This window comes from Hordeum vulgare, unplaced genomic scaffold (genome assembly GCF_904849725.1).
Source record: "Hordeum vulgare subsp. vulgare unplaced genomic scaffold, MorexV3_pseudomolecules_assembly, whole genome shotgun sequence".
Classification (NCBI taxonomy): domain Eukaryota; kingdom Viridiplantae; phylum Streptophyta; class Magnoliopsida; order Poales; family Poaceae; genus Hordeum; species Hordeum vulgare.
This window is the reverse complement of record NW_025422490.1, coordinates 207,501-221,459: the sequence shown is the minus strand read 5'-3', so window position 1 is coordinate 221,459 and position 13,959 is coordinate 207,501. Positions and strand designations below refer to the sequence as shown.

At 37.0% G+C, this 13,959-nt stretch overlaps 1 protein-coding gene across 1 annotated transcript in view; it reads right to left on the bottom strand.

Moving 5' to 3' along the window:
- Nucleotides 1–11,710: 11,710 nt before the first annotated feature.
- Nucleotides 11,711–13,959, bottom strand: part of LOC123417016 (NAD(P)H-quinone oxidoreductase subunit 2 A, chloroplastic) — a 6,887-nt gene continuing 4,638 nt past the window's right edge. Inside the window, exon 2 of the mRNA XM_045106865.1 lies at nucleotides 11,711–13,959. This exon is cut by the window's right edge and continues 2,297 nt beyond it. The gene's annotated coding sequence lies outside the window, so the exon portion shown is untranslated.

Below are 13,959 nucleotides of genomic sequence, written 5' to 3'. Positions count from 1 at the left end.
TTGTTGAGAGGGTTGCCCAAACGCGGTATATAAGGCATACCCAGTAAAGCTTACAAGTAAACCAGATATGGAGATGGCGACTAAAGTTGCTGTTTCCATTTTTATAGAATTTCAAGATTACAATGGATCTACGAAAAGATCGTGTATTTACAACTACAACGGAATAGTATACAAAGTCAACACCAATGATTAAATATAATTTATGGCTACACAAACCGTTGAAGATAGTTCTAAACCTAGGCCAAAACGAACTGGTGCAGGTAGTTTACTGAAACCCTTGAATTCGGAATATGGGAAAGTCGCCCCGGGTTGGGGGACTACTCCTTTTATGGGGGTCGCAATGGCTTTATTCGCTATATTCCTATCTATCATTTTAGAAATTTATAATTCTTCCATTTTACTGGATGGAATTTTAACCAATTAGGTTTCTACTAACTAAAACTAGGAAGTCAGAGTTTTTCCATCCAAAAAAGCCTTTCTAGTTTAAGCTCTACATTTCTAGATATTATGGTAGTTCGACCGCGGAATTTTTTTGTTTCGGTATCTCTGGAATATGAGTGTGTGACTTGTTAGAATTGATCCTATTGATAATACATAGAAAGGGCCTGTTATCTCTATCAAGATGATTCTAATTCGTCAGATATTATTTATTCTAGTATCTGGAACACGAAATAGATAGAGTGGATCAAAAAAAATGGAACTATGATTCATACTCACTATTAAGACCTCGCAACCAGACTGAAAAATTCAAGTAGTTCTTAAATAAAAATAAAAAAGAAATTTTCTTCCTTACAATTTTGTTTGCCCAAAAGACAACTTTTTTTCTATCGATTTTGTCGAGTCATTACACTGATTCAATTTCAATAAATGATTATCAAGCGGTTCTTATTCGAAGAACCCTTGCCTTTTGTTTAGCTTGAGACTAAATCATCGTGGCTCTAGTATGAATCTAAGGTTTTAATTGAACTGATTCATAGGATCACAACAAGATAATTTCTATATTACGCATAAAAAAAAATCCAAAATAGGGAAGAGAAAAGTCAAGAAGCCTCTAATGACCAACATAAGGGAAAGGAAGAAAGAAAGACGCGCCAACTTGAGATTTTTTGGCATTATCATCACAAAGAAGATATTCCGGATTTTTTTTATTTGCTATCTTCAAGGCAAATCGACCCGATTCAGTGGCTGATGAAGTTTTGAACCTTTTTTCTAATATTCGTTGAAAATTTGTGTGTTTCTGCTTGAGCCGTACGAGATGAAATTTTCATATACGGCTCTTAGAGGGGGGCGTGGGTTAGTTACCTATCTCAATAAAGTATATGATTGGTTTGAGGAACGTCTTGAGATTCAGGCAATTGCGGATGATATAACTAGTAAATATGTTCCTCCCCATGTCAACATATTTTATTGTTTAGGGGGAATTACACTTACTTGTTTTCTAGTACAAGTCGCTACCGGTTTTGCTATGACTTTTTACTACCGACCAACCGTTACAGAGGCTTTTTCCTCGGTTCAATACATAATGACCGAGGCCAACTTTGGTTGGTTAATCCGATCAGTTCATCGATGGTCAGCAAGTATGATGGTTTTAATGATGATCCTGCATGTATTTCGTGTGTATCTCACAGGGGGATTTAAAAAACCCCGTGAATTAACTTGGGTGACAGGTGTGGTTTTGGCTGTTTTGACTGCATCATTTGGTGTAACTGGTTATTCTTTGCCTTGGGATCAAATTGGCTATTGGGCAGTCAAAATTGTGACAGGTGTACCTGACGCCATTCCGGTAATAGGATCGCCTTTAGTGGAGTTATTACGCGGAAGTGCTAGTGTGGGCCAATCCACTTTGACTCGTTTTTATAGTTTACATACCTTTGTACTGCCTCTGCTTACTGCCGTATTTATGTTAATGCACTTTCCAATGATACGTAAGCAAGGTATTTCGGGTCCTTTATAGGGAAGGCATATCATAGAGAATTCTAATTCTCATATATCATATCGGGTAGGTTGTGGTATTTCATTGCTACAAGCATGGGTTATTGTAAAATAACACATGTCATTTGGATACTTCTCTTCAACTCCGAAGTATTTTTATACGATACAAATAGTTGAAGTTAATTTTACGAAAGAAAAAAGGCGGATTATGGGAGTGTGTGACTTGAATTATTGATTTGGCCATGCAGATAAAGAATTGGATCTGCCACATTAGAATTCACAACCAAAGGTGTCTCCGCATCCAATCAACATGTAAGTCCCCTACCTAGGAAGGATAGGCTGGTTCACTTGAGGAGAATATCTTCTATGATCATACCGCAACCATGTCATCCATGAACAGGCTCCGTAAGATCCCATAGAGTGGAAATGGAATCAGTCATGTGACATGATCCAATTCTCTATTTATTACACTTACCTTTTTATTATAGTATGGAAATGCATTCATTTTCTTTGCATCGATTGTGATCCGCAATACTATCGGAGTAAAAGAAGGGATCTAAGGAAGAATGTAGGCTAAACTTTTTGATTTTTTATTAGTAACAAGTAAATATTTTGTTTGGAGGTAAGAAACTTGCGATATTGAGGGGATAAATACCAACTAATCAAGAGACATGAGACAATCCACAAAGCAATTGATCATGATCAAATTTGTAAGCCCACTTGGATATTGAGCATTTACCCATAAGAATAGGATTATTTTCAATGAGTAGTGGTAGGTGCAACTTTGGAAAAGAGAATCTGATAAAGCTTTTTTTGTCTAGAGTCATTGAGTCATTATATACCTTAATTCTATTAAGGATCTTCCGCGGTCTTATTTCTTTCACTCTTGCTCGAGCCGGATGATGATAAATTCTCATGTCCGGTTCCTTTGGGGGATGGATCCTAAAGAGTTCACCTATCCCAATAACAAAGAAACCAGACTTAAATGATCCTGTATTAAGAGCTAAATTAGCTAAAGGGATGGGACATAATTATTACGGGGAACCCGCATGGCCCAACGATCTTTTATATATTTTTCCAGTAGTAATTCTAGGTACTATTGCATGTAATGTAGGTTTAGCGGTTCTCGAGCCATCAATGATTGGTGAACCGGCAGACCCGTTTGCAACTCCTTTGGAAATATTACCCGAGTGGTACTTCTTTCCCGTGTTTCAAATACTCCGTACGGTACCCAATAAGTTATTGGGCGTTCTCTTAATGGTTTCTGTGCCAACAGGCTTATTGACAGTACCTTTTCTAGAGAATGTCAATAAATTCCAAAATCCATTTCGCCGCCCAGTAGCTACGACCGTTTTTTTAATCGGTACTGTAGTAGCTCTTTGGTTAGGTATTGGAGCAACACTACCCATTGATAAATCGTTAACTTTAGGTCTTTTTTAGATTTTTTTTGATTCATTCAACCATGAAGTACCATAGGTATCTAGGAAATAGTTACTTCCAAGTAGAATCTTCCCTAGATACCTAAAATCCATTTTATTATTTTATTATGATCCATTTCGCGAAAATATAGATTGTACCAAAGATGCAAAATTGTTTTCTTTTTTCTTTTTATTCTATTCTAACTCGAAAAAGAAGAAGAAAAAAAATTGCAATGGATTTAAAACGAGAGTTTATTCTTAAGTAAATCAATTGGGAGATGCTTCTCTAGAGTGTCCCATATATGTTTTCTATCTTCCATACGAAAACTGTCAATTCTCATAAGATCTTCTTCAGTCTTACTCAAAAGGTCCAATAGTGTATGTATATTGGCCCTTTTTAGACAATTATATGTTCTAGAAGTTAATTCTAATTGATCAATAAAAATACAATTCAATGGAATTCCTTTTTTGTTTTTCTTTAGATTAGTTAATCTTTTTTGAAAAGTAAAAAGGGGTGGAGTAAACCTGTTTTTATTTTCTTCGAAACTAGTGCCCTCTTCCTCGGCGTGTAGAAAAGGAAGAAATAAATCAATCAAATTACGAGAAGCCTCATAAAGCGCTTCCTTAGGGGTTAAACTTCCATTAGTCCATATTTCTAGAAAAAGTATCTCGTGTTTTTCATTTCCATTCCCACAAGAAAAAATACTATAATTCACATTTCGAACAGGCATGGATACAGCATCTATAGGATAACTTCCATCTTGATAGTTCTTTCTGAGTTCTGTCTGATATCCACGATCTCTCTTGATCTGTAAATCAATACAGAAATCAATGGGCTCTGTCAAGTTAGCTATAGGTTGTGCCGTATCAACGGTTTCTACGGAAGGCGGTAAGATGATATCTTGAGCAGTTATGTATCTAGGACCTTTGACGCAAATTGATGCGTCTCTAACTCCATAGAGATTACTTCTCAATACAATTTCTTTCAAATTTAGTAAAATTTCTTGTACGGATTCTTCAATACCTGCTATTGTAGAATATTCGTGTGGCACGCTCCCAAATTTTGCACGTGTGATACATGTTCCTTCTATTTCGCCAAGTAAAGCTCTTCGCAAGGCAATACCAACGGTGTCCGCTTGACCTTTTCTAAGCGGGGACAGAATGAAACGACCATAATAAAGACGCTTACTATCTACTCTTGATTCAACACACTTCCACTGTAGTGTTTGAGTGGATCCTGCTACCTCCTCTCGAACCATAATAGACTAGTATTATTATTTTATCATTGAATCGTTTATTTCTCTTGAAAGTTGAAAGCGGGTTAATTCTTTTACAGACGTCTTTTTTTAGGTGGTCGACATCCATTATGCGGCATAGGTGTTACATCGCGTATACAACTTAATCGCACACCACTTTTAGCAATGGCTCGTAATGCGGCATCTCTTCCACTACCAGCGCCCTTTACCATAACTTCTGCTCGTTGCAAACCTACTGTACGAATAGCATCTACTGCTGTTCTTTGACCAGCATAGGGTGATGCTTTTCTTGAGCTTTTGAATCCACAAGTACCGGCCGAGGACCAGAAAACCACCCGACCTTGTGGGTCTGTAACAGTTATAATGGTATTGTTGAAACTAGCTTGAACATGAATAACCCCTTTTGTTATTCTACGTGCACTCTTCCGTAAACTAAAACGTGCATTCCTACGTAAACCAATACGCACTTTCTTACGTGAACCAATTTTTGGTATAGCTTTTGCCATATTTTATTATCTCATAAATATGAGTTAGAAATAAAAAAAAAGATACAAAGATATCCGTTTCAGGGTAAAATACACCCTTTACTTTAATTATTTGAAATTATTTTATTTGGAATTGGAACATTTCCGCGGGTACTTTTTTTTTACTTTTTAGACAGTAAAGTTCTTTTTCGAAAGATTACCCCTGTCTTTGTTTATGCTTCGGATTAGAGCAAATCACTCTAATTCGTCCACGCCTACGAATCAGTCGACATTTTGTACAAATTTTACGAACGGAAGCTCTTATTTTCATATTTCCGTATCCTTTTTTAAACTATGAATCTAATATTTTGGAAAAAAATAAGTCTCTTCGCTTGAATTTTAGAACTTAGAATTTATTACCCTAGAAAAAAAAAAGAAAAACCTAATCCTTTGAATCTTTGGTATTCTTCAAATCTTCGCTATCCTTCAAATCTTCGCTATCCTTCGAGTCTTCGATACGCTTCGAATCCTTATGGGGAAGTCTATAAATTATACGTCCCTTGCTTGAATCATAACGACTTACTTCAATTTTGACCCTATCCCCCATCAGTATTCGTATAGAACTAGACCGGATCTTTCCTGAAATATAGCCTAGGATGATGGTGTCATTCTCTAGCCGAACGCGGAACATTCCATTGGGTAGGGCTTCCGTAACTAAACCTTCAAAAGTAACTTTTGCTTCTCTCGGGTTTTTTTTTTCTCTCCTATTTTTTTTTTCTGTCATATTTTTTTCTCCTATTTTTCCATTTTTATTTTCAAAATAGGAAGGGCGAGGTAGAATTCGAGCACTATAGGCGGGGCGATTACCATATATAACATAAGACTTCTCCCCCAATTCTGTTTAGTCGAGCTTCTCGATCTGTCATTATCCCTCGAGAAGTAGAAAGAATAGCAATTCCCATTCCACCCAAAACTTTAGGAATTCCTTGATAGTTGGTATAAATTCGTAAGCCGGGTCGGCTAATACGCTTTAAAAAAGTTCTTGTTCTATATATTCCTTTTCGAGTCTTTCTCTTTTGATGTCGCAAAGTTGAAACCAAGAAATATCTGTTACGTTCCTGATGTTTCCGAACACTTTCAAGAAAACCCTCTCGTAGAAGTATTTTAACAATGTTTTCGGTAATATTTGTAGATACTACTCGAACTGTTCCTTTTTTATTCATGTCCGCGTTTCTTATAGAAGTTAGTAAATCAGCAATAGTGTCCTTGCCCATAAGACTCTAATTCTAGGTTCCTCCTAATTTTTCTATAATCAACATGTTTTCTTTTTTTTTCTTTTCATTTTGGATTTTAAAACATATACGTAAAACACAATCTACTAATATTAATTCTTTGATCTAAATTTCGCCTACTAGTATTTATAATACTTCAGGAGCTAATGAAACTATTTTGGTAAAATTCAATTCTCTCAATTCCTCGGCAATCGCGCCAAAAACTCGAGTTCCTTTTGGGTTGCCTTTTTGATCAATTATAACCGCAGCATTGTCATCATAGCGGATTATTATACCGTCTTCGCATTTGAATTCTTTACATGTACGTACAATTACAGCTCGAATTACTTCGGATCTTTCTAGAGGCATTTGGGGCAATGCGTCTTTGATTACAGCAACAATAACATCACCAATACGAGCATATCGCTGATTACCAGCAGCTCCTATGACTCGAATACACATCAATTTTCGAGCTCCACTATTGTCTGCTACATTTAAAAGGGTCTGAGGTTGAATCATATTATTTTGATTTCAATTTGTTATTTCAATGCAAAAGGATGAAAGAAATATTGTCTTTCCAGAAAGAAAAACCGGGCATTTTTTTTCTTCCATACCCCTTTTAGGGTTCTATATCTCTAATCGAATAAATTGACTTCGTATGGGCATTTTACTGGCCGCTATGGAGATAGCTGCTCTAGCTACAGTTTCAGATACTCCCCCCATTTCATAAAGTATACGACCTGGTTTAACAACGGCTACCCAATATTCGGGGGACCCCTTTCCCGAGCCCATACGTGTTTCCGTGGGTCTTAGTGTAACCGGTTTGTCGGGAAATATACGTACCCATATTTTTCCACCACGACGTGCATATCGTGTTATTGCTCTTCGTCCTGCTTCTATCTGTCTCGCCGTGATCCAAGCGGGTTCAAGTGCTTGAAGAGCATATCTACCAAAACAAATACGATTGCCTCGGAAGGATTTTCCTTTCATTCTTCCTCTATGTTGTTTGCGAAATCTGGTTCTTTTGGGGTTATAGTCGATGGTTCTCTTTCTTAGTTCCATCTCTACTCCAAAACTGGACATGAGAGTTTCTTCTCATCCAGCTCCTCGCGAATGGAATGAGAAAGCATGTAAATAAATTTCTCTAATTCCATAATATTTAAAAATATTACGGTACGGATAGATACACATTAATAGATAATAGAAAAAGTTAGGTTTTTTTTTTATTTTTATATTGAATTTGTTAAAACAGAAAAATATAATATATAGTCAAAAAAGAAGATCTAGAATATATCCAGATGTGTGTGGATATTTATCTAAATTCTATATTTATAGATAATAATGTAGTCCTTCTAAAAAATATCCTTATTTTTACTCTTATTGAATCGCGGTAAAGTATTCTAATTCAATAAGAATTTCGCGGGCGAATATTTACTCTTTCCTGTCTTATTTGTTAATTTATAAACTTACCAAATAAGACAATTTTTTTGGTTTGTTCCGCCATCCCACCCAATGAAGTGTTAGGATTCTTTTCAATAAAATCCTATGGAATCATAGGTTCTGTCGTTCCCACTGCTTCTCCTTGAATGGTTAGGTCTGAATCCCGCAACGGAGCTTCCAAAAAATTTCTTTCCGAGTTAATTTTCTCAGTTTTATTAACCCGGGCGGCTCTTTATTATTGCTTAAAATTTGTAGTTCTTCTTTCAAGTTACAATTTTTCATTCTCTATTAGTTTTATTATATTGATGCTTTTTCACATTGCCTTTTATGATGTAATTCATAGACCATACACAGTGGAATTCTATATCTTATTTATTTCCTCTTCCTTCTTTCTATCATCCCTCCCTTTATCCACATCCCTTTAGTTTTGCTTCACAACCTAGAATCCCATTTTTTTTTTAGATAAAAAAGTGCAGTTGCTACAACTATATGACACATCTACTCATTTATGATAGAGGTATTTATTCATATAGTGACTGTTTCTTAGTTAGGATCTCGACAATACGAAGCAATAGGTTGGTTATTAGTATTAGTTAATTTTCTATAATTACTAAGTTTTTTTCTTTAAAAAAGAAAAAAAAATAACGAGTCACACACTAAGCATAGCAATTATATTAAATGATTTATCAATTTTCATTAAATCTTATAGAAAGAGGTAGAATTTCTTCTTTTGCAGGGATTTCAGGAAAAAAGTCTCTTGTCATTTTTTATTCTATCAATGGACAGAATTCGAAGACAAGATTAGTTATTCTTCGTCTACGAATATCCAAATTTTTACACCTAATACTCCATAGATAGTTCGAATTGGATAGCAGCAATAATCAATTTTAGCGCGGATTGTTTGGAGGGGAAGTCTGCCCCTTTTAATGGATTCGGCACGTGCAATTTCTTTTCCTCCGAGACGACCCGCAATTTTTACTTTTACTCCCCTTATATCTGCTTTTTTAGTTAATTCAATGGCTTTTTTCATTGCCTTTCGGAATGAAACTCTATTTTTTAATTGGAAAGCTATATATTCTGCAAGAATGTTAGGCTGTCTATAAGGTTCTTTAACTTTTTCGATAGAAATATTAAATCTCTGGTTTACAGAGTTAATTTCCTTTTGTAGATCTTTCTCTAATTCTTCGATTGCTCCTTTTTTCTTTAATAAATTTGGGAATCCAATATGGATTATGACGTGGATCGTATCGATTTCTTTTTGAATTTCTATATGTGTAATTACTTCGGAACTTGAACCTGAGTCCATTTTTCTATTATGTGTAATTACTTCGGAACTTGAGTCTGATTCTATTTTTCTATTCGAGCCCTTTTTCCTATTCTTTTGTATATAGTTCTTGATACAATCCCTTATTTTTTTATCTTCCTGTAGACCTTCAGAATAATTTTTTGGTTGTGCGAACCAAAAGGAATGGTGTTTTTGGGTTGTACCAAGTCTGAAACCGAGTGGATTTATTTTTTGTCCCATATTTTTCTATTCTATATTTTTTTTTACTGGGAATCGAAATCTTAGATGGATCTAAAGGTTATTTAGATTTCTTTACTATATTTAGTACAATTGTTATATGACACATGCTTTTTTTTATAGGGAAACTACGTCCTCGAGCTCGAGGTCTGAATTTCTTCATAATAGTACTCCTACTGACTTCGGCTTTAGTAATGAATAAATTCGCTTTGTCGAAATCCCTATAATGAGTTGCATTTGCGGCTGCCGAATAAACCAACTTTAAGATGGGATAAGATGCTCGATAGGGCATGAGGTTCAGTATCATAACAGTTTCCTCGTAGTAACGCCACCGAATCTCGTCAAGAACTCTTTGTGCTTTGAAAACAGACATAGGGATACGTTTTTGTGCTTTGAAAACTCTCTCGAACTTAAGTAGACGATCGGTTGGAACTTTCCTTGCGAGTTTCCTTAGCCCACTTTTCTTCTTCTTTATCCTAGGGATATACTTTACTAGTTTGAAACTTGTCATAAATAAGTTTATTCCCCGCCTACCTTTACTTTATTTTGAATCTTTTTTTTCTTCTTAATCTTTCTATTCAGAATTCAGTTAACGACGAGATTTAGTATCCTTTCTTGCATTTTCATAACTCGTAAAATGCCGAGTAGGCACGAATTCTCCCAATTTGCGACCTACCATAGGATTTGTTATGTAAATAGGTATATGTTCCTTTCCATTATGAATCGCAATTGTATGGCCAACCATTGTGGGTAGAATGCTAGATGCCCGGGACCACGTTACTATTGTTTCTTTCTCCTCCTTCATATTGACCTTTTCTATCTTTGCCAATAAATGATGAGCTACAAAAGGATTCGTTTTTTTTCGTGTCACAGCTGATTACTCCTTTTTTCCTTTTTAAAGAGTGGCATTCTATGTCCAATATCTCGATCGAAGTACGGAGGTCAGAATAAATAGAATAATGATCAACGGAAAAAAGAAAAAAATCCTTTAGCTGGATAAGGGGCGGATGTAGCCAAGTGGATCAAGGCAGTGGATTGTGAATCCACCATGCGCGGGTTCAATTCCCGTCGTTCGCCCATCGCATTATTGCAAATTCCAAAAATGCAATTTTCCATATTCCTAGTTACGTATTTACTTACGGCGACGAAGAATAAAACTATCGCTATATTTTTTCCTTTTCCTAGTTCTTCTTCCAAGCGCAGGATAACCCCAAGGGGTTGTGGGTTTTTTTCTACCAATGGGAGCTTTCCCTTCACCGCCCCCATGGGGGTGGTCCACAGGGTTCATAACTACCCCTCTTACTACGGGGCGTTTACCTAGCCAACACTTAGATCCGGCTCTACCCAAACTTTTTTGGTTCACCCCAACATTACCCACTTGTCCGACTGTTGCTAAGCAATTTTGGGATACTAAACGGACCTCCCCAGATGGTAATCTTAAAGTGGCCGATTTACCCTCTTTTGCAATGAGTTTCGCTACAGCACCTGCTGCTCTAGCTAATTGCCCACCCCTTCCACGTGTGATTTCTATGTTATGCATGGCCGTGCCTAAGGGCATATCGGTTGAAGTAGATTCTTCTTTTCTCTCAAAAAACCCCTTCCCAAACTGTACAAGCTTCTTCCAAAGCATACGGCTTTCTAGATGTATATGACGATCTCTAGACAGATGGATCTTATATGAATCATATGATGAAGTACCACATGAGTGGATATATAGGAAAGGAATCCAAATCTGCCGAATCGCTCATGTTATGATCTTCTACATCCTAGGTCTCTGCGTTCCGTCATCTGGCTTATGTTCTTCATGTAGCATTCAGATCGAATGACTCTATGAAATTACGTCGATACTTCCACATATTATGGGTAACGTAGGAGACATCCCTATTTTCCCCCGGGGGTCTTAATTACCACTGCTTAGCTTTCAATTTGCCTCTGACCATCAAATTAAATGTGAATAACCCGTCCTCCTCTCTTTGAAACAAGGGGCGCTTCCGGTTCTGTGCGTGCTTCAAACAATTTTGTCTTCTCCATATTACCATATCTCTAGAGTCAATAATTTTCTATGAGGAACTACTGAACTCAATCACTTGCTGCCGTTACTCAACAGTTTTCTGTTGAGGTCTATCCCGTAGAGGTAGTCAAATTGGATCAGTGATCGATTTCTAGGTTTCGTCGTAAACCTAATTGGTTACTTCCAATTACGTAAATCAATAGTTCAAACCGCACTCAAAGGTAGGGCATTTCCCATTGATATAGGAACTTTTGTACCAGAAACAATAGTATCTCCAATTATAGCCCCTCTGGGATGTAAAATATATCTCTTCTCACCATCCCCATAGTGTATGAGACAAATGTATGCATTTCGATTAGGGTCGTATTCTATGGTTACGATTCTACCAGATATGTCTTTTTGATTCCGTCGAAAATCTATTTTACGGTATAGGCGCTTATGACCTCCCCCTCTATGCCTTGCGGTAATGATTCCTCTGGAATTACGACCTTTACCACAACGGTGCCGTCCATGGATCAAATTATTTCGTGGATTGGATTTCACTTGCCTGTCTACGGTTCCCTTGCGTGTGCTCGGGATAGGTGTTTTGTATAAATGTTTCGCCGTATTATTAAGTATTCTCCTTTAGTTTTTTTCTCTATCTAGAAGTGGAATAGAATAACCCGGTTGAAGGGTAATGATCATACGTCTGTAATGCATTGTATGGCCCAGAATAGGTCCTATTCTTCTACCTTTTCCAGGTAGTCGATGGCTATTCACAGCTACCACCTTAACACCAAAGAAGAGTTCGACCCAATGCTTTATTTCTGTCTTAGTGAATCCCGATTCGACATTAAAAGTATATTGATTCTTTCCCAATAAACGAAGACTTTTTTCTGTAAATACTGCGTATTTGATTCCATCCATAAATCGACTTTCCCTCCTATGCTCTGAGTTCCAGTATCGATAAGAATTCGAGTTCTTATTGTTCTTATGTTATGGTATGAATATACCATACCAATTCGTTATGTATGGATGATGGATGAGATTCCATGGATAGAGAGCCAGTTCCAATAGACTTATGGAATGTTCCCGTTCGTGTGCATCCAGCAGGAATTGAACCCGCAAATTTACCAATTATGAGTTGGGCGCTTTAACCATTCAGCCATGGATGCTTAACAGGGATCATCGTACATCGTAAATAACCAATTTTCATATAGAAAGACATATCATAGAAAAATGAAATCGAAAATATTCCGAGATGGCAAATATTCGGAGATGACTATGAAAACACCTCTCTGGATCCTCGAATTGAAAGAGAGATTGAGAGGGATCAAGAATCCTAATTCTCGCTATTTGGAATGGATCCAATTCTATTGAGTCTGACTCATAGTGATCATTTCTCTTTAGCAAAGAATGACCTTGGTTATCAAAGGATTGAACAACCGGGATCCATTTCCTTATGATACCTAGTTGGCATTGATAACAAGGATCTAATGAATTATGAGTTTAATAGATCCTCTTTAGCAGAAAGACGTATATTCCTTGCTCATTATCAGACAATCACTTATTCCCAAACCTCGTGTGGGACTAATCGTTTTCATTTACCATCTCATGGAAAACCCTTTTCGTTCCGCTTAGCCCTATCGGGTATTTTAGTGATAGGTTCTATAGGAACTGGACGATCCTATTTGGTCAAATACCTAACGAAAAATTACGATTTTCCTTTCATTAAGGTACGAGGGCTTCTTATTCCACAAGAACGAAAGCACCTTTTCATTCTTTCATATACTAGGGGTTTTTACTTGGAAAAGACAATGTTCCATACTAAAGGATTCGGGTCCATAACCACGAGTTCCAGTGCACTAGATCTTGTAGCACTTAGCAACGAGGCCCTATCCATTAGTATTCCACATAAGAAATCCATTCTAGAAAAAAATACAATTAGATTAGCTCTTCATAGACAAACTTGGGGTTTGCGAGCCAAGGTAAGATCGGCTCGGGATCATGGGACCCTTTTCTATCAGATAGGAGGGGCTCTTGTACAAAATAGACTTACTAAGTAATAACCCCATAGAATCTATCTATATAAAGATAAAGAGGCAATCGTGTCAGGAAGCGGGTTTTTCTTTGGCCAAAAGGTACTTCGAACTTGGAACGAGCATGAAGAGATTAACGAGACTTCTTTCTCTTTTGAGTTTTTCTGGCGGACCTGCCGCGCAAGATCTTTGGTCTTCCCCTGGAACCGATGAAAAAAAGTGGATCGCTTCTTATGTACTCGCTCAGAATGATTCTTCTCTATCTATAGTTCATGGCCTATTAGAAGTAGAAGGTGCTCTGGTGCAATCCTTACCGACAGAAAAAGATTGCAGTCAGGTTGATAATAGTCGAGTGACATTACTTCGTCGGTCCGAACTAAGGAATCTGTTATAAATGTTTTGAAATGGATATTGTTCTCTCTTTGATCAGGGATTGCTATATGAAAAGAAGTGGAGTTTGAAAAAGGGAACGGAATGCTCAAACCGGAACTGCTAGAGGAACGAATTTTCAATAGCATAACTTGGGCTCCTAGAATATGGCGCCCTTGGGACAATCTATTTGATTGCAGGGTTTTGTTCCGAAGCAAAGATATCCGCGGAGGCCGGTTCGTTCGTCCTATTCTGATA